Source organism: Tamandua tetradactyla, chromosome 8 (assembly GCF_023851605.1).
Source record: "Tamandua tetradactyla isolate mTamTet1 chromosome 8, mTamTet1.pri, whole genome shotgun sequence".
NCBI classification, from domain to species: domain Eukaryota; kingdom Metazoa; phylum Chordata; class Mammalia; order Pilosa; family Myrmecophagidae; genus Tamandua; species Tamandua tetradactyla.
The window spans coordinates 105,893,859-105,916,510 of NC_135334.1; positions in this window are offsets into that span (position 1 = coordinate 105,893,859).

The following is a 22,652-nucleotide window of genomic DNA, read 5'->3' on the forward strand; positions in this document are numbered from 1 at the left end:
GTGTGTTTCACCAAACTCCTTTAGTAGCCCAAACCATAGTGTGATGGTCTGGTGCTGAATGTACCCCAGAAAAATATGTTCTTAAATCTAATCTGTTCTTCTTGGTGTGAACCCATATTAAGTAGGATTTTTTGGTGAGGTTACTTCAGTTAAAGTGTGGCCTACCCAATCACAAAGAATCTTAATCCTATTACTACAATCCTTTATAAATTGAATGAAATTCAGATAGAGAGAGAAAAGGTCACAAAAACAAGAAGCTGAACATCAGTGGAACCCAGAAGAGAAGAGAGAGACCAAGAGATGTTGTCATATGCCATGTGATAGGCTAAGGACCAAGGATCCCCAGCAGCCAGCCCCAAAATATCACAGTCTTTGGGGGGAAAATGATCACCTTAATGATGCCTTGATTTGGACTTTTTCCTAACCTCAAAACCATGAGCAAATACATTCCCATTGTTTAACCCACCCCATACCATGATATTTAGTTAACCAACCTAGGAAACTAAAATACGTGCTGGTCCAGGGAAGACTCCAGATCACATATGGTCTATTGCAGTAGTAAATTCTTCCAGATTTTTATCAAATCACTGGGCTTCAGCTCCTCGGTCCTCTTCAGAACCTGGGAGAAAGAGCCAGCTGCAAGGTAACCTACCATTCTACAGGGATTTGGATAGTCAGGTCTTAGTTTTCAGTGTCCATGAGTCAGGCAAAATGGATAAAAATTGGAAACATTAGTTTGGAGAGCTGTAATCGGATATTAAAGGAAACTAGAAGAACTGAAATTTTGATAATGGCCGACAATTTGGACAAGGCAACCAGATCCATTTACATGTAGGGACCAAAGTGGTTTTTCCATAGGGTGGGAGTAAGTTATTCGTCCCCAGAAATGACAGAAAGTTTGCATACCCAACTTTACCCCCAGTTTACAAACAGACATAAAATAACTCAAAGGCAATAAACACATAAAGACTACAAAAATTCTTAAATGTGAGCAAACAGTGCATAGTTTTCCACTGAAGTACATCTAACATAAAAATGGATCAACATAATCCTTACAGAGGAAAAAATCTTCAAATATACTCTATAATAAATCTGAGACAAAATGTACAGTGAATATATAAAACATGTATTAGAATACACCAAGAAAATACAAAAAAATGTGAAGTAAAGAGATTCTGTAAATCTGGAGTAGATCCTAAATATCTTTTTATTAATAAAACTCTACAGTAGGTGATATGAATCCCCTGTTGAAAACTACTGGCCTAGAAGATGCTAGATTCAAGTCAAAGAAGTAAAGTTGTGAGTCACCATTTTAAAAGTTAACTGAAATTATTACTGATAATACTATATTGTTATTCTCTAATATCCAGCAAAGCAGCGCTGTGCTGGTTTGAAAGGAAGTATGCCCTCTAGAAAATCCATGTTTTAACCAAAATCCCATTTTATAAAGGTAAAATAATCCCTTTTCAATACTGGATGTTTGAAACTGTCATCAGATCATCTCCCTGGAGATGTGCCTTAATCAAGAGCGGTTTTAAAACTGGATTAGGTGATGACATGTTTCCATCCATTTGGGTGGGTCTTGATAAGTTTCTGGAGTCCTATAAAAGAGGAAACATTTTGGAGAATGAAGGGGATTCGGAGAGAGCAGGGAATGCTGCAGCACCATGAAGCAGAGTCCACAAGCAGTGGCCTTTGGAGATGAAGAAGGAAAATGCCTCCTGGGAAGTTTCATGAAACTGGAAACCAGGAGAAGAAGCTAGCAGATGATGCCATGTCCACCATGTGCCCTTCCAGATTAGAGAGGAACCCTGACCGTGTTCACCATGAGAGAGAAACTGTGACGGTGTTCGCCATGTGCCTTCTCACTTGAGAGAGAAACCCTGAACTTCATCGGCCTTTTTGATGAAGGTATCTTTCCCTAGATGCCTTTGATTGGGCATTTCTATAGACTTGTTTTAATTGGGACCTTTTTTGGCCTTAGAACTGTAAACTAGCAACTCATTAAATTCCCCTTTTTAAAAGCCATTGCGTTTCTGGTATATTGCATTCCGGTAGCTAGCAAACTAGAACAAGCACTAAGACTCTAAAAAATAATATTCCATACACAATGAGGGCATTTACAAATCTCTGAGAACTTCATGTACATGAGACAATTTCTGAAATATCTATGTTAATGCTAGCCTATTCCTGAACTTGTATAAGTTTAGGAACAGTATATCCAAGAAAAATAAAAATCTACATGTATATTATATTTAACACTGATTAATCAGAGAAAACAGCTGTTTTTGTTAAACCAAAAATATTAAACTAGTCTTCTTTGCCAAAGATAGACTTAAATTATGTGAGGTTGAAATCTTAAACATGTCTGAATTAATAAGGATTTTCTTCATTTCCAGGAATTGAGGATCTATATAATCCCATGTATAAATGCTTACTTCTCTCTAAATAGAGCTCCTTGAAGAGATTTCATAATTAAATTTGGTAATACCATCTGGAGATAAGAAAATATTACACATTCTCACAGAGAAAAAGCCTTTCCTTAATTACAAACATATAAACATACAGACATAGAGAGAGAAAGCTTATAGCTTCAGTTCTAAAATTTCAGTCATGGGTCAGGCATAAATACAGAAATATGAAATTTATTGGCACATATAAAAAAGCTGTCCTCTGACCAATGAGTTCAAATTCTTAATTGATTTGTGCTCAAAATAGATAAATAGAAGGAAAAGACAACAAACCAGAGTCTGTCATCTTCCACCAATAGAGAAAAAGATGTCTATAGACCATTAATGTTTTTATAGAGATCACTATGGTCAGACCACAAAACCAAAAGAAGCCAGCACTCAGAAAGAATCAAAATCAAATTACCACTTTGCCACCAATGGACAAGAGTCCATGGCACAGGACCAGGTGTCAGACACATTATTGGGTCCCCAGATCACCCATCTGGAACAATGCACAAGAGGCTCTTTCTGAAAGGCCTTGTTCTAGTTTACTAGCTGCCGGAATGCAACACACCAGAGACGGATTGGCTTTTAATAAAAGAGGATTTATTTTGTTAGTTCTTCAGAGGAAAGGAGCTAACTTTCAACTGAGGTTCTTTCTTACGTGGGAAGGCACAGGATGGTCTCTGCTGACCTTCTCTCCAGGCCCCTGGGTTCCAACAACTTTCCCCAGGGTGATTTCTTTCTGCATCTCCAAAGGCCTGGGCTGAGCTGCGAATGCTGAGATGAGGTATGCTGGGCTGTGCTACGTTGAATTCTCTCATTTAAGCACCAGCCAATTAAGTCAAACATCATTCATTGCAGCAGGCACGCCTCCTAGCCGAATGCAGATGTAATCAGCAACAGATGAGGTTCACGTACCATTGGCTCATGTCCACAGGAACAGAACTAGGCATGTTCACCTGGCCAAGTTGACAACTGAATCTAACTACCACATGTCCACCCCTTGTCAATTTGGCAACTACTCGCATCACTTTAAACAACATTAAGGTGCAAAAAAAAATTCTCTTCTGGCTATGGACCTGTGAATCTCAAAACAAGTTGTCTGGTGCCAATTTGCAAAGGAGGGACAGTTTTCATTTCCATAGGGAAAAACTAGAAGAAACACAGATGTAAAACCTGCAGGTCAAACACCATTGGATTTCAAAGTCTGAAAGTCATTCATCCTTCAGCTTTAGAAAGTGACAGTCCCACTCTTTCTGAGGGCCTTTGCAGTGGCCTGCCTCTTTCCAAATCAACTTCGGGGAACATTGAGGAGACCGCCTTTTTTTTGGCTCCACCCTCTCCAGGCATTGGGGCTACCCCTGAGCTCTCTGCCATTTCCAGAGCACACGCTCAACCCCTCCATGTGGTGGCAGCCAGGCTCTCCCCAGTCCCCCAGGGAGCGTACTGTACCTTCTCCAAGGCCTGAGGCTGCACGACTCTTCCACTGCAACGAGGCAGGATACGCATCCTCCGCCCTCAGGGCAAACTCACCCTCTCTATGTACATGGGTGGGTCCACTCTCCTGGCCTAGGTTTCTTGGCTTCAGACCCAAACTTCCATGGTTCTCACTCTGAAAACTCCAATTTTTCCCTTTTGTGTCCCCCTTTGTCCAGACTGGCAGTGGCTCCATTTATACCAACCGCCTCTTCAAGCACTCCAGGACTTCTTCATCATTCTCTTCATAGTTCCTCCAAAATCTTCCCCTTAGCCACCCAAAAAACTGTTCCAACATATCTGGTATTTGCAAACTGCAGCAGCATCCCACTCTCCAGTACCAAATCTGTTCTAGTTTGCTAGGTGCCAGAATGCAACACACCAGAAACAGATTGGCTTTTAATAAAAGGGGATTTATTTTGTTAGTTCTTCAGAGGAAAGGCAGCCAACTTTCTAACTGAGGTTCTTTCTTAAGTGGGAAGGAACAGGATGGTCTCTGCTGGTCTTCTCTCCAGGCCTCTGGGTTCCAACAACTTTTCCCGGGGTGATTCCTTTCTGCATCTCCAAAGGCTTGGGCTGAGCTGTGAATGCTGAGATGAGGTATGCTGAGCTGCTGGGGCTGTGCTACGTTGAACTCTCTCATTTAAGCACCAGCCAATTAAGTCAAACATCATTCATTACAGCAGGCACACCTTCTAGCCCACTACAGATGTAATCAGCAACAGATGAGGTTCACGTACCATTGGCTCATGTCCTCAGCAACAGAACTAGGCATGTTCACCTGGCCAAGTTGACAACTGAGTCTAACCACCACAGGCCTCATCACTTAGCTGGAGTAAATGTGGATCCAAAGGTGAGGTACAATCCTATCTAAGTCATGGCAGCAGATTGTGAAATACAAAATGCCTCAGAAAAGAAAGGAGATGATTTTATTCAGACTTTTATAATTGGCAGAACATTCATTATGAGGAACATCTCAAAGAAAAGAAAGGAGGCCTAGGGCTTTATAGAGGCAGGTATAAAAAAGGGAGTCATCCAGAAGTCTTACAGGAGTATTCATGAAGGATGCTGTGGTAGTTAGGTTCATTTGCCAACTTGGCCAGGTGGAGGTACCTAGTTCTGTTGCTGTGCACATGAGCCAATGGTATGTGAATCTCATCTGTTGCTCATTACATCTGCAGTAGGCTAGGAGGTGTGCCTGCTGCAATGAATGATGTTTTGATTTAATTGGCTGGTGCTTAAATGGGAGAGCTCAATGTAGCACAGCCTAAGCAGCTCAGCATACCTCATCTCAGCACTCACAGCTCAGCCTAAGCCTTTGGAGATGCAGAAAGGAATCCCCCAAGGGAAAGTTGTTGGAACCCAGAGACCTGGAGAGAAGGCCAGCAGTGATCACCCTGTGTCTTCCCATGTGAGAAAGAACCTCGGTTGAAAGTTAGCTGCCTTTCCTCTGAAGAACTAACAAAATAAATCCCCTTTTATTAAAAGCCAATCCATCTCTGGTGTGTTGCATTCTGGCAGCTAGCAAACTAGAACAGATGCCAAGGTCTTATCTCAAAATACGTGTGAACAGAGTAGTTCTTAAAGGGTGATAGGATTTCTCAACCATAGATCTTTCCAGGAACAGAGGCTCAGATGAAGTTCAACATTCTGCATTATATAAAATGCTTGCTCATAAAGAATACAATGTCAGCCACTGCTACTGAAGAGGGCAATATGGCCTTCTGGGTAGTACATTTTCTATATCCTAACAAATTATATAATTTCTTTGATTCTCAGTTTCTTCATCAGTTAACTGGACATAAAAAGAGTGGCTTCCTCATAAGGCTTTTGTAAAGATCAAATATGAAAAATTCTAAGACAAGCTCTACCAACCAGTGAGCTCTCATAATCAATGGTTAGGTATTATTATCATCACAATTTAAAACTGAATGAATGCAATAAGAGAATGAGTAATTATTTTATTTCTAAAACCTATTGGAGTTGGTAAGCATTTTTAGAGCACAATCATTCATATTTGTTTATGTCAGGTTAATTTGATCATTTTCATGGAAACGTTGGATAATTCTTAACATAATAACCAAACATTTTTATCATTTCATTTAAATAGAAGGGAATTGAAAATTTATTTCTTAAAAAGAATTCTCTTATTGCAAAAGAAATGGATGATAATGCCAAAATCATTAAATGAATATTAATGGCTAAGCCATTGTTAAATTGGATAAAACCAAATGGGTTGTGTTTCTGTGTTGTGCTAAAGTCTATAATTCTTTTGTTTTCTACCCAGCTGGCAAACTATCTAGATGACTATCTGAGGATAGTGTGAGAAAAAAAAGACAAGACACTCTTGCCATATTTCTTTTCTTTTGTTGAGTGAAACAAATGGCAAGGAAATCTCACTGGATCATCATTCATACGAACATGCTTCTGGGAGGGCAAAGATTTTGCTGTTGAAGAACAGCAAATAAAACAGTCCTAGAAATCCTCGAGTGACTGGATAATTCTGTCCCTCTACTTGAAGGTTGGGGAGCTCTGTCACAGAGTCCAGAGTCCACATCTTTCAGTTTTCAGTCTCCTGTTGATGCTATTAATGCTACCTAATTATTGATCTTTACAACACCAAGAAGAAAAGCAATTTATGCTAATTTCCTTGACTGCCAACTTGTGAAGAGGACTTGCTTAAAAAAAAGAGGGGGTAACAAAGGAAAGTAGCAGTTTTTCATTTTGAACTGCTTCTCAAGCATCTATATGTGTATTGCAAAGGATTTGAGAGACATTCCTGCTTACTAAGGGGATGCTACTAATAGCCTTTGGATAAAGAGCTCACCATAAAAAAACATGACGAGATAAAAGTTTCATTCTTTCCAGGACTCACCAGAATAGGCGATTGAGGAAAGGTAGAGAAGTATAACCTTAAGAAGCTTCAAAGTTTCTGTGCTGGTTTGAACTTGTGGACCCCAAGAAAAGCCATGTCCTTTAATCTTCATTCAGTATTATTGGGTAGGAGTTTTTAAATTATCCATGGTGATGTGACCCATCAATATGTGGGTGGTAAATTTTGATTAGATGATTTCCATGGAGGTGTATCTCCACCCATTCAAGGTGGGGTTGCTTACTGGAGCCCTTTATTTTGGGAAGAGCTACATAGCCCATGCAACCAAAGACCTTTGGAGATGAAGAAGGAAAATGTCCCCAGGGGAGCTTCATAAAACAAGAAGCCTGGAGAGAAAGCTAGCAGACATTGCCATGTTCACCATATGCCTTTTCAGTTGAGAGAGAAACCCTGAATGTCATCAGCTTTCTCGACCAAGGTATTCTTTTCCTGAATGCCTTAGATTGGACATTTCTATAGCCTTGTTTTATTTGGGACATTTTCTCAGCCTTAGAACTGTGGACTTGTAACTTCATAAATCCTCCCTTTTAAAAGTCATTCTGTTTCTGGTTTATCACATTCTGGCAGCTTGCAAACCAGAACATTTTCCTAAACAGTTAGGAAGAAAAGGGCAAACTTCACATGATATAATGATAAATATACAAAAGATGTGTAAGTTTATTTGGTCTCTGCAGACAGTGTGGGCTCAAAACCTGTTTCTAATACTTATAGACCAGGAGTAAGTAACTTAACTGTAAACTCTACTTTCTTCATCTGAAAGGTGGGGACAATGGAAGTAGCTCATTGCAGAATTGCTTCAAGGATTAAAAAAGAAAATTTAAACATTGAGCTTAGTGCCTGGCCAACGACTGTTAGCTACTGTAGTAGTGGTAGTAGTAAAATAGTACATGAGTAGTATATATTATAAAGAATTTATATATAGGCTACATATATAGCCTATAATTAAGTATACCTGACAGTATTAATTAAATAGTATTTATGGTGATAGAGATAAAAATGTTACAGCAATTCAAAGGCAGGCAGGGGGTTCACATTAACACTCCTGTACCATGCCTGGCAAGTAGTAAGCATTTGATAAATATTAGCTGCTTTCCTCATCACTATTGGTCATGGGAGTCTCTGTAGAGAAGATTATATTTGGGCTGAACTTTAAGGAATAGTAAAGATAAAGATAGTAAAAGGATCTTTCACATGAGGACGATAGTGTGAGCGATGTAGAAAATTGTATGCTAAGAGTCCACTGTGGTTAAGGTGGTGGTCTAAAGAGAAACAGGGTTTATGCTCTGATTTCTCCATTAGCAAATCACTACCATTATTATCTTTATTAATAAAAGTTACTCTTCGTTAGTGTTCATGGACCAGTTACTACATATAATGGGATGAAATAGTTGCTCCAAAGAAGATATATCCATGTCCTAATCCCTACAATCTATGAATTTGAATTTAGTTGGAAAAAGAGTCTTTGCAGGTATAATTAAGGCTCTTGAGATAAAGAGATATCCTGGATAATCTAGGTGGACCTTAAATCCAAAAAGTGTCCTTAAAAGAAACACCCAGAGGAGAGACACACAGAGAAGAGAAGGCAATGTGACTGCAGAGGCAGAGACTGTAGGGGTGAAATCACAAACTCAAAAGTGGTGACAGCCACCAGAAGCTGGAAGAAACAAGGAACAGAATCTCCCCTGGAGCTTCTTAAGGGAGAGTGGCCCTGCCAAGCTCTTGATTTTGGACTTCTGATTTCCAGAACTGTGAGAAAGTATATTTTCTGTGATTTAAGCCACCAAGGTACTGGTAATTTGTTAGTGGCAGCCAGAGAAAACTGATATACCATGCCAAACTGTTTGTTTTTTTTTTTTTTTTGACCTGAGCATTCCACAATCTTGTCATATAAGTGTTGTTATCTCTGTTTACAGATACTATGGAAATACTTAATAGGTAAATTAGCCTAGTCTAGAGGAGGGGTCAGGGAAGGCTTCTAAAAGGAAGAAATATCCAAAACGCAATAGGTAGGGTGGATGGGAGTTAGCTAAGACAAGAACTGACAAGGTATAACAAGGCAGATGGAAGGGCCCAGATGAAAAGATAAGGGACTGTTGGAAGTTTGGAGAAGCTGGAGAGCACCGGGCAGCATGAGGAAAAGGAACTGGAATGGGACATTAGGGGCTGAAGGCTGGAGGAGTGTCTGCCTGTCTGGGTGGGATTCCCAAAATGTGGGTCAGAGAGAGGCTGGTCATAGGTGAGGCCCCTCCCAGGAGACTTGAATAACAAGCAGAAGTCAGAACCTCTTCATTTGTTCTATCAGTCAATCATGAGCTTTTTGATAAATAATAGATTGACCTGGATTATTTTAAACGCTTGTGGGTATGAGAGGGGTGGGAAAGAGGAAAGAAGATAAAATACATAAGGGAATGGGCATGTGCTCACCAGGGTTTTGCAGAAACCAGGTGGTAGCACCAAAAGAAAATCAATAACCACTGCTTCTATTTGTGGCCCTGTTTCCACAGAAACATGTTTCTGGGTAAATTTGGAAGGCAGCTTTACAATGCCCAAACCACCAGTCCAAAAAAGGGAAACATTCAATTAAACTTTTTACTGGAATAACAAATGTTTGATTTTACTAACATTTTTCCATTTAATTAACTAAAAGGGAGATAGGGAGCATCAAATAAACCGAGCATGCTCCTATAGGCACAATAATACTGAAATCTGGGAGCAATATTAGCTTCAGTGTAGGCAGAATATGTGAAAGGCTGCTAAGGAAAGATTTGGCTGGTCTGACAAGTTGGACAAATTTGAAAGAATAATGAATACAGTTGTCTAAGTCTCATAGGATTGCTGTAACAAAAAAACATAAACCGGATATTTGAAAACAACAGAAATTTACTGTCTCACGGTTTGGGAAGATAGAAGTCCAAAATCTTCCTTCCTTGCTTCTTCCCAGCTTCTAGTAGTTTGACAGCAATCTCTGGCATTCAGTCTCTGCCTCAGCAGTCACATGGCATTTCCCCCCACATCTGCGTCTGTGTCCAATTTCCTCTTTTAATACAGACACCAATCATACTGGATTAGGGACTACCCTCATCTGATTTGACCACACTTTAATTAATAACATCTTCAAAAACCCTATTTCCACATAAGGTCACATTCATAGGGCCAGAGATTACACTCACGTATTAGGACGTGTTTTTGGGGGGAGCATAATTCAACCCATAATGATCGTTAAATTTGACTTTAGAGAGCTGTGCAAGTGAAGTCAACACCGGTCAAAAAAACAACAGCAATAACAACTTATTTTTGTTTTTCTTACGGTTATTTTTTTATTTTTTAAAAACAAACTTTTCATTGTAGTATTACATACACAACTCAAAATTTCCTCCTGTTAACCTATTCCAAGTGTATGATTCATGGTACTAGCTGGATTCACAATAGTGTGCTACTATTACCAACATCCATTACCAAAACTTTTCATCTCCTCAAACGGAAACTCCGTACCCAGTAGGCAATATGTCCCCAGCTCCTTCAACCCCGTGCCCCTGGTAACCTGTATTTTGTCTGTCTTTATGAATTCACTTATTCTTGGTGTTTCGTATAAGCGAGATCATACAATCTTTGTCCTTTTGCATCTGGTTTATTTTACTGAATGTGATGTCTTTAAGGTTCACCGTGTTGTGGCAAGTTTCAGAATTTCACTTCTTTTTATAGGTGAATAATAGTCCATTCATCTGTTAATGGATGTGGGTTGCTTCCACCTTTTGGTCACTGTGACTAATACCGTTATGTACATTGGTGTACACATTCGCTTTTGCTTTCTGCCGTCCTGAGTCTTTCTGGTCAAAGGCCAAATGTCATTGACTTTTCCTGCCCAGCAAATCCATCCCATCACTATTCCAGAATCTTTGTTTTGCTATCTTTATGACATTGATCTTTATCTGAAATAATCTTAATCACTTATTACTTGTTTAATTTTTTAGAATGACAGCTTTGTAAGAGCAGCAGCTTTTTCATTGTTCTACCCCCAGGTCATAGTAAGTGCTCAATAAATATTTTTTAAGTGAAAAAATGAAGATAGGAAGGAAGAAGGAAGGAAGGGAGGGAGGTAGGGAGGAAAGAAAAAGGGACCAATTAGGAAATCTGATTGCACTTAATCTATGTGTTATCAGTATACATCTTAGACTTAAAAGGCCAGTGAGCTGAAGAATGTAGAACTGGATTAGTACCTTAAAATATATGTTAAAAAACACCTGAAATAAATTTTCAATAACAGAAGATTCAATAAATTCACAGGTAACTTCTTTCTAATTGTTTACTTGCTTCCTTCAACATTATGTTCTAGGTGGACAGAATTGCTCATAACTAAAGTAATTGGATAATTAAAAAGTAGTGTGAGAGTGGGGTCCAAGATGGCAGCTTAGTGAGATGTGGGATTTAGTTCATTCTCCAGAGCAGCTAGTAAATAGCCAGAAACAGTACAGAGCAACTGCTGGGGCCACATCAGTGACCCGACACACAGCATACACCAATCTGGACAAGCTGGACCAGCTGTCAGCCACCCAGAACACTTGACTACTCTTTGGATACAACTGCAAGGCTTCTCAGGCTCCTGCTCCAGGCAAGGATGGAATTAAGCTTATTGAGAGCTTGTCTGGAGGCTGTGCATTCCCCAAGAGAGGGGTGGAGCCCAGTTCAGGTGGAATCCCTCCCTCAAGGAATTCAGACCCCAGGGCCTGGAAAATTGAAGTGGTTAAAGTCAACCTACAACCTTTCTTCTCTCTCAACCACACCTCCAGCAGGGAGAGTCTGCTGAAGTTAAAGGTACCATATCACTTTATGCTGGTCGGACCTGCAGGCAGACAAGTGCCATATACTGGGCAGGATAAGAAAAACAGAGTCTAGAGGCTTCACAGAAAAGTCTTTCAACCTGCTGGGTCTCACCCTCATGAAAACTGATGCAGGTGACTCTTTCTTCCTGAGAGGAAGCCAGTTTGGTCTGGGAAAATCCAATTACTGGGTTCTATAATAGCTAAATAGACCCTCCTAAGGGTTAAAAAAAAAAGCCATACAGGCAAGGCAAGAAACAAGAAAATAAGAACTGGAAAATTCTGATCTGTTAAACAAAACCTAAGCTAGAGGTCTAGAATAAGATGAGCTAAGCATCAAAGAACAGATAGACAACAAAGTCATCCATCCAGCAATGCAATCCTAGGATAAAAAAAAAAGTGAAAACAATCTTCAGAATAAATTAATTAAGGGAATTAAATGTCTAGGCATCAGCAAGAAATAACAAATCATACTAGGAAAATTGAAGATATGGCCCAGTCAAAGGAACAAACCAACAATTCAAATGAGATACAGGAGTTGAAACAATTAATTCATCATGTTTGAACAGACATGGAAAACCTCATCAAAAATCAAATTAATGAATTGAGGGAGGATATAAAGAAGACAAAGGATGAACAAAAAGAAGCCAAAAGTCTAAAAAAACAAATCACAGAACTTAGGGAATGAAAGGCACAGTAGAAGAGATGAGAAAAACAATGGAAACCTACAATGTTAGATTTCAAGACGCAGAAGATAGGATTAGTGAACTGGAAGATGGGACATCTGAAATCTAACAAGCAAAAGAAAATATAGGGAAAAGAATGGAAAAATATGAGCAGGGACTCAGGGAATTGAATGACAACATGAAGCACATGAATATACATGTTGTGGGTGTCCCGGAAGGAGAAGAGAAGGGAAAAGGAGGAAAAAAACTAATGGAGAAAATTATCACTGAATATATACCAACTCTTATCAAAGACTTAAAATTACAGATCCAAGAAGTACAGCGTACCACAAACAGAATAGATCCAAATAGACATGCTCCAAGACACTTACTAATCAGAATGTCAGATGTCAGAGAGAAAGAGAGAATTTTCAAAACAGCTAGAGAAAAGCAATCCACTACATACAAGGGAAGCCCAATAAGACTATGTGTAGATTTCTCAGCAGAAACCATGAAGGTGAGAAGACAGTGGTATGATATATTTAAGATACTAAAAGAGAAAAACCACCAACCAAGAATTCTATATCCAGCAAAATTGTCCTTCAAAAAATGAGGCAGGGTGGGCCATGGTGGCTCAGCAGGCAGAGTTTTCACCTGCCATGACAGAGACCCAGGTTTGATTCCCGGTGCCTGCCCATGCAAAAAAAAAAAAAAAGTGGAGGAAATTAAAGCATTTTCAAACAGAAAATCATGAGAGAATTTGTGACCAAGAGACTGGCTCTGCAAGAAATACTAAAGGGAGCACTGGAGACAAATAGGAAAAGACAGGAGAAAGGTGTGGAGAAGAGTGTAGAAATGAAGACTATCAGTGAAGGTAAAAAGAAGAAAAATTAGATATGACATTTAAATCCAAAAGGCAAAATTGTAGAAGAAAATACTGCCCTTACAGTAATAACACTAAATGTTAATGGATTAAACTCCCCAATCAAAAGACATCTAAGAAAGAGCAAAAATTGAGAAATTAATTGTTCACTTGGAAGAACTAGAGAAAGAACAGCAAACAAAAGGAAAGAAATAATTAAGATTGGAGCAGAAATAAATGAAACTGAGAACATGAAGACAATTGAGAAAATCAATACAACCAGAAGTTGGTTCTATGAGAAAATCAATAAGATTGATGGATGTTTAACAAGGTTGACAAAAAGAACAGAGAGGATGCAAATAAATAAAATAAGAAATGGAAGAAGAGACATAACCACTGACCCCACAGAAATAAAAGAAGTAATGAGAGGTTACTATGAACAAGTTTATGCTAATAAATTAGACAATGTAGATGAAATGAACAACTTCCTAGAAAGGTATGAACAACCAATATTGACTTGAAAAGAAATAGATGATCTCAACAAACCAATCACAAGTAAAGAAATTGAATTAGTCATTAAAAACCTCCCAAAGAGAAAAGTACAGGATCAGATGGCTTCACATGTGAATTCTACCAAACATTCAAGAAAGAATTAGTACCAATCCTGCTCAAACTCTTCAAAAAACTGAAGAGGAGGGAAGGCTACCTAACTCATTCTACAAAGCCAACATTACCATCATACCAAAGCCAGAAAGATATAATACAAGAAAAGAAAATTACAGACCAATTTCTCTAATGAATATAGATGCTAAAATCCTCAACAAAATTCTTGCAAATTGAATCCAGCAGCACATTAAAAGAATTATACACCATGACCAAGTAGGATTCATCCCAGGTATGCAAGGATGGTTCAACATAAGAAAATCAATTAATGTAATACACCATATCAACAAATCAAAACAGAGAAACCACATGATCATCTTGATTGATGCAGAAAAGGCATTTGACAAAATTCAGCATCATTTCTTGTTGAAAACACTTCAAAGGATAGGAATAGAAGGGAACTTCCTCAACATGACAAAGGGAATATATGAAAATCCCACAGCTAACAACATCCTCAATGGGGAAAAACTGAAAACTTTCCCCTTAAGATCAGGAATAAGACAAGGATGTCCACTATCACCTTTGTTATCCAACATTGTGTTGAAAGTTCTAGCCAGAGCAATTAGACAAGAAAAAGAAATACAAAGCACCAAAATTGGAAAGGAAGAAGTAAAACTCTCACTGTCTGCAGATGATATGATACTATATGTCAAAAACCCTGAAAAATCCACAGCAAAACTACTAGAGCTAACAAATGAGTTCAGCAGAATGGCAGTTACAAGATCAACACTCAAAAATCTGTAGTGTTTCTATACACTAGTAATGAGCAATCTGAGGGGGAAATCAAGAGAAAAATTCCATTTACAATTGCAACCAAAAGAATAAAATATTTAGGAATAAATTTAACTAAGGATACAAAAGAACTATACATAGAAAACTATGAGAAATTGCTAAAAGAATTCACAGAAGACCTAAATAAATGGAAGGGCATACTGTGTTCATGGATTGGAAGACTAAATATAATTAAGATGTCAATTCTACCTAAATTGTTTCACAAATTCATTGCAATACCAATTAAAATCCAAAAAAATTACTTTTCAGAAATAGAAAACCCATTAATCAAATTTATCTGGGAGGGCAGAGTGCCCTGAATATCTAAAAATATCCTGAGAAAGAAAAATCAAGTCTGAGGTCTCACACTACCTGACGTTAAGGTGTATTATGAAGCTACAGTGGTCAAAAGAGCATGGTACTGGCATAAAGATAGATTACTGACCAATGAAATTGAATAGAGTGTTCAGATATAGACATTCTCATCTATGGACAATTGATCTTTCATAAGGCAGTCAAGCCAACTCATCTGGGACAGAACAGTCTCTTCAATAAATGGTGTCTAGAGAACTGGATATCCACATGCAAAAGAATGAAAGAGGATCCATATCTCACACCCTACAGAAAAATTAACTCAAAATGAATCAAAGACCTAAACATTAGATCTAAGACCATAAAACTTTTAGAATAAAATGTAGGGAAATATTTTATAAATCTTATAAAAGGAGGCAGTTTCCTAGATCTTTACTGTCAAAGCACGCGTATTGAAGAAATAAATAGATAAATGGAACTCCTCAAAATTAAACACTTTTGTGCATCAAAGAACTTTGTCAAGAAAGTAAAACGACAGCTTATGCCATGGGAGAGAATATTTGGAAACAATATATAAGATAAGGGTCTAGCATCCAGAATATATAAGATTTTTCAACTCAGCAACAAAAAGGCAAACAACCCAATAACAAAATGGGCAAAAGCCATGAACAGACACTTCTCAGAAGAGGAAATACAAATGGCTAAAAGGCACATAAAAAGATGCTCAACTTCCATGGCTATTAGGGAAATGCAAATCAAAACCACAATGAGATATCATCTCACACCCACCAAAATGGCCATTATCAATAAAACAGAAACAACAAGTGATGGAGAGGATGTGAAGAAAGAGACACACTTATTCACTTTTGGTGGGAATGGATAATGGTACAACTGCTATGGAAGGCAGTTTAGCGGTTCCTCAGGAAGCTAAGTATAGAATTGCCATATGATCCAGCAATACCATTGCTAGGTATCTACTCAGAGGACATGAGGGCAAGGACACATATGGACATTTGCACACCAATGTTTATAGCAGCATTATTTACAATTGCCAAGAGATGGAGACAGCCCAAATTTTCATTAACAGATGAGTGACTAAACAAGTTGTGATACATACATATGATGGAATATTATGCAGCTGTAAGACAGAATAAAATTATGAAATACATAACAGCATGGATGGACCTTGAGGACATTATGTGAGTGAGATTAGCCAGAAACAAAAGGACAAATACTGTATGGTCTCACTGATATGAACTAACATTAATGCATGAGCTTGGAGAATTTCAGTTAAGGGCAGAGACCATCAGGAGATAGAAATAAGGTAGATATTGGTGTTCTAGTTTGCTAGCTGCCGGAATGCAACACACCAGAGACGGATTGGCTTTTAATAAAAGGGGATTTATTTTGTTGGTTCTTCAGAGGAAAGGCAGCTAACTTTCCACTGAGGCTCTTTTCTTACGTGGAAGGCACAGGATGGTCTCTGCTGGTCTTCTCTCCAGGCCCCTGGGTTCCAACAACTTTCCCCGGGGTGATTTCTTTCTCCACCTCCAAGGGCCCGGGCTGAGCTGCAAGTGCTGAGATGAGGAATGCCAAGCTGCTAGACTGTGCTACATTGCATTCTCTCATTTAAGCACAAGCCAATTAAGTTAAATGTCACTCATTGCAGCAGACACGCCTCCTAGCCGACTGCGGATGTAATTAGCAACAGATGAGATTCACCTACCATTGGCTCATGTCCACAGCAACAGAACTAGGTGCTTTCACCTGGCCAAGTTGACAACTGAATCTAACTACCACAATTGGGTAATTGAAGCTGAAGGGATATAGATTGTACAACAGGACTGATTGTAAAAATTCAGAAATGGATAGCACAATACCACCTAACTGTAATACAATAATGTTAGTACACTGAATGAAGCTGAATGTGAAAATGATAGAAGGAGGAGGGATGGGGGCAGAAACGAAATCAGAAGGAAAGATAGATGATAAAGATTAAGATGGTATAGCCTAGGAATGCCTAGAGTGCACAATGATAGTGACTAAATGTACAAATTAAAAAATGTTCTTGCATGAGGAAGAACAAAGGAATATTAATATTGCAGGATGTTGAAAAGAGATGGTAATTCATATTTTAAAACTTTAACTTATGGGTGAGACTAAAGCAAAACAAGCTCATTTGGTACAAAATTTATATTTCAACTGGTGCATCTCCTAATATAATTTATATGGACAGTTTAATTGAACACCATAAGTACATGGAACCTTGAGTAGGACATGAGATTTTGTAGGTTTGTCCAGAGTGATGCCTTGATAAATCCCACAGTGATTTGAACAGTGAATAAAATAGTATTTGCAAAGTTCCCGTGGGGGAATGGTGAAAAAGGGAAAAAATTCAACTTCCCCATTTGGAGAAGGCCTGATATTCTCACAAGCAGTGAGGACAACAAAATCAATAGGCCAAACCCTCAATCTTGGAGTTTGTTTATATGAAACTTATCCCTGCAAAGGACAGGCTAAGCCTACTTAAAATTAGGCCTAAGAGTGACCCCAGAGCACCTCTTTTGTTGCTCAGTTGTGACCTCTCTCTCTCTCAGGCAACATGGCAAGCAAACTCACTGCCCTCCCCCTCTCTACGTGGGACTTGACTCACAAGAGTACAAACCTCCCTGGGAATGTGGGACAGAAATCCTAGAATGAGCTGGGACTCAGCATCAAGGGATTGAGAAACATTCTCAACTGAAAGGGGAAAGAGAGAAATGAAACAGAATAAAGCATAAATGGCTGAGAGATTTCAAATAGAGTCACGAGCTATCCTGGAGGTTATTCTTACACATTGTATAGATAACCCCTTTTTGGTTTAAGGTGTATTAGAGAGGCTGGAAGTGCCTGAAACTGCGGAACTGTGTTCCAGTAAACATGTTTCTTAAAGATAACTGCATAATGATATAGCTGTCGCAAAGTGACTGGAAGATTGTGAAAACCTTGTTCTGATGCTCTTTTATCTATGGTATGGACAGATGAGTAAAAAATATGGATTAAAAATAAATAAATAATAGGGGGGACAAATGTTAAAATAAATTGGCTAGAGGGAAATACTAGTGGTCAATGAGAGGGAGGGCTAAGGGGTATGGTATGTACAAGTTTTTCCTTTTTTCTTTTTATTTCTTTCTCTGGAGTGATATAAATGTTCTGAGAAATGATCACGGTGATGAATATACAACTATGTGATGATATTGTGAACCTTTGATTGCACACCACGTATGGAATGTTCATATATTAAGAATGTTCATGTTTTTATGTTGATTCGTTTTATCAATAAAAGTTTTTTAAAAAATCATCAATGAGAAGGAACAGATCTGGGACATACAAGAAAAAGACTCTTAAAAAATAATCTTAAATATGTTCACAGAGCTAAAAGAAAGCATGAATAAACAATTAAAGTAAATAAAGAACACCATAATTGAACACAAAGAAAATATCAATAGAGATGGAAATCATCTAGTTTGAGGAGAAAAAAAGAAGAAAAGTAAACAGAAACATCAGGACACCATCAAGTATATAAATATATGCATATAGTAGACCTTGAAAAGAAAGAAATAAAGGAGCACAGAGAAATTCATAGAAATAGTAGCTGAAAAACTCCCAAATTTGGGCAGGCCATGGTGCCTCAAAGGCAGAGTTCTTGCCTGCCATGCTGGAGACCTGGGTTTAATTCCTGGTGCCTGCCCATATGAAAAGCAAACAAACAAAAAACAAAAAAACTTCCCAAATTTGACAAAAGACATGAATACACATCCAAGATGCTCAAGGAACTTGAAACATGATAAGCTCAAATAGACACACACTGAAGAATATTATAAACAGACTGTTGAATGCTAAAGACAAAGAGAATTCTGAAAGCTGCAAGAGAAAAGCAATGTGTTCCATACAAGGGAGCCTCAATAAGATAAACTGCTGATTTTTCATCAAAAACCATAGAGGCAAGAAAACAGTGAGAGGACATATTTAAATTGAACACAGCAAAAAAAAAAAAAAAAAAAAAAAAAAAAGAAGAAGAAGAAGAAGAAAAAGCTGACCCAGAATTCTTTATCCAGAATAGCTGTATTTCAAAAATAGAGATTCAGATATTGCTAGATAAAAAAAAAAAGGAAGGAGTTTGTCACCAATAGAATGACCCTAAAATATGTGCTAAAGAGATTTTTTTCAGGTTGAAAGAGAAGGACAATAGATAATAAATCAAAAGCAGATGAGTGGGTGGGCCATAATGGCTCCACAGGCAGAGTGCTCTGCCTGCCATGCTGGAGACCCTGGTTCAATTCCTGGTACCTGCCCAAGCAAAAAAAAAAGGCAGATGAGGAAATAAATATCTGTGCTGAGGTTAATGATGGGATAAATATAAATGCCAATATTATTTTATTATTGGTTTGAAATTCCACTTTTTACTTCCCATGGGATCTAAAAGGCAAATGCATTAAATGGAATGATAAATTAAAAAAAAAAAAAAAAAAGTAGTGTGAGCTTCTTAGCAGAATGATTTGGGGAAGACTTTGATGACAGAGAGCCTAGGTTCAAACACTGACTCACCTATTTCTAGGTATGAACCATGAACAGTACAGTTAACCTTCCTGGGCTCAATTTCCTCGACTAAAAGATGGAACCTTCTTCATAGAGCTATTGGTAGGATTAAACAATGGATGCCAAGTTGCCTAGCAAGTTCCTGCACAGACCAAGGATTTCACAAATCTCAACAATTATTCAAGTGTTTTATACTATATCTTGTTATCAGTAGATTTTCTGATTAGGCAGTTGGTTTTCCCATTTACAGTAAGATCAAAGGAATGCGTCACCCCACATTGGGACCTAGTGCAAAGTTTGATACCATGTTCTCTGAGCCTTGGCAGTATATTCACTTCCCCTTAATAATGAAAGTAGCACTTTCTTCAGCTGCCAGCCAGCCATGCCTGCAAGTCTTTGTTTCCTTTCCATAAAGCTCTCTATCATGGCAGCTTCACATATTCATCTGATTAGGTCTGTGTTCTGTGCAGTGGCCAATGTGTGAATTTTGTTGGATCTTGATGAAACTATAGGGATAGGGATGAAAATTTAACAAGACCCCACAGATTTTCTTCCTTTTTCCTTTAGATGGGTTGGATAGCATGGAGATGAAAATAAAGAAGTATTATTGTCAGGCTGATTCCTAGAGAAAGCTTTATTATGAAATCCATGGCTAATGGAAGGCACATGATGGGCCACAATGTATCTCAATTATAAATGTGCATTTAAGAAAAACGTAAGAACAAAATGTTACAAAAAAGTAAGTTCACCTGTAGACACAGAAAATAAAATATCTAATTACTCCTGGCCTCTTAAAGTAAGCCACGTCTATGCACCCCATAATATGGAATTTCAATGGAGAAAAGATATAAAGCTTCACATTAAACAAAAGTTCTGAATTTGATTGAAATCAAGTTTTACAATTCTATATTTTCCTGATACTTTCGTGATCTGTGTTTATAGGTTCATGACAGCCTATCATGAAATAAGATGAAAATAAAGAAATAAATATTTCCCATGATGCACTAAGGCCAAGAAAAGAAAGTAAAAGAATAAGGAAATCAAATGTAAAGGAAACTTAATACTCTCAGAATATGAAAAGCATATTTTTTTATTGTATAAATAACTCTTCCCCAATAATATGTGACATAATTATAAATCTTTCAGCTGTAGGCAAAAGTTACAGATGAATCATGCCATTACAGGGACGCCTATTTGGCAATTCAGACTTAGATTCAAAGAACATTTACTAAACGCCAAGTGTGCTAGACACAGTCTCTTGTTAGCTCCGTTATTTCTCACAACTACCGTATGGAGGAAGTATCATTGTCAGCTTTTGTTATATGTGAAAACTGATGCTCAGAAAAGTGAGTTCACCAATCCTCAGTTGCACGGTTTATAAAAGGCAGCTATGGGACACGAACCCTGGTCCTTAGATTCCAAGTCTTATGAAAAAGGATTTGACAGAAAGGTTCAGAACTAACATGGAAGAGAACTAACATGAATACTGGAGAGCTGGAGGCTAGGATGTGTGAATGAAGAAAAGAGGTTATGGCTGAAAGTAAGGTTGTGAAGGTCTCAAGATTCTTAGAGAAACAGAAGAAGGATTTAAAGTAGCCCCACTCGTGAAAGAACTAGGCACTTCATCTTTATGACCTGTCTTGCACTGCTGCCTGGATGTCTCATTCTGTCCCTAAATGTGGCTGAACCTCAAGGCTCTGCTCTTAGCTCCTCTCTTTAATTCCTTTCTCAAGATATCATCCAGTCTATAGGTCACCTCTATGCAGACAACCTCCAAGTTGATTCCTCCAGCTTTGATCTCATTCAAAAGCTCCAACTACACATTTCCAAAGGGTCACTGGACAATTTCACCAGGCTGCTATAACCTCCTCTCAAATTCAAACTCCTTTTCTCTTCCTACAACACCCTAACTTTCCTTCATCCTGTCCTCTCTATTTCTGTTTATGATAAATCAGCTACCCAGGCACCTTGGTACAAAATTCAACAGCACTATTCCCTCTTTCCTCCATTTTACCCCACATTCATCACTGGATCATATCAATTCTACCTTTTTATCTTCTTACATTTATACTCTCTTCTGTTACAGGCATAAAAGTATAACTTTTAAAAAAGTAAAATCATGGCTGTCATGCCAATATAAAATGAACAATTGATATTTTTTACTTGTTAATTACTAGGAGGCCAATAAGATGTTCCAGTAATTCAAAGTCTCACACATATATGGATGATAAGAAAAATATATGTATATATATATATACAAAACTGGCTTATTCCATGAGTTGGGGGTTGGAGGAAGGAAAGGGAATTGTCCTCCCAAAAGAGAGATTTCATTTGCATGTGTATGAAAAAGATTCATTTGGAAAATCTTGTAAAATAGTTCAAAGACAATGTAAGGCATAAACCCCATAGAACTAGGATGGATGCTCACTAGAAAACACCTAATTTTCCACTGTTAACACTTAGTAATCTTGTTGGTCCATTTCAACATTTTTCACAAATTTCCCCTGATCAAGTGTTTGTCCCTCACTTTGGACTTTAGAACCTCACCCATGGATGGAACCACAGTCTCTAACCACCTCTCTGCATTTAGCCTCTATCCTCTCAGTCTAACATAGATATCTAGACTTCCTAAGACACCATTCAATTTATAACAAATACTACACAACAGGTTGGCTTAACCAAAGGGAATGTATTGGTTCTTGGTTTCAGAGGCTATAGATACAACCTTAAGATACCTGCAAGTCTTGCTTTCTCCCTGAAGATTGGTTGCTGGTCATCCATAGGTTTCCTTGACTTTTTTCCCTCTTTCACATCACATATGGTGACTACTTCTCCTTTCTCTTTGGGTTTCCACTGACTTCCAGTTTCTCCCTGTGGCCTTCTCTGACTGGCTACTGGTTCATTTCTCTTTACATATCTTTCAGTAATCTGGATTGAGACCCAAAGTCCTTCAGTTGAGCACACCTTAACTAAGAGTATTATCTTTAAGAGATCCTATTTACAATGGGTTCATGTCCATGGGAATGAGGGTCAAGATAAAGAACATCTCTAAATCGGGGTACATAATTCAGTCTATTGTATCTTCTCTACTGCCAAAGTGATGGCCCACTACCAACAGTCCTTGGACTGCAAGTAAATGTGTTTTATTTGACCCACATACCA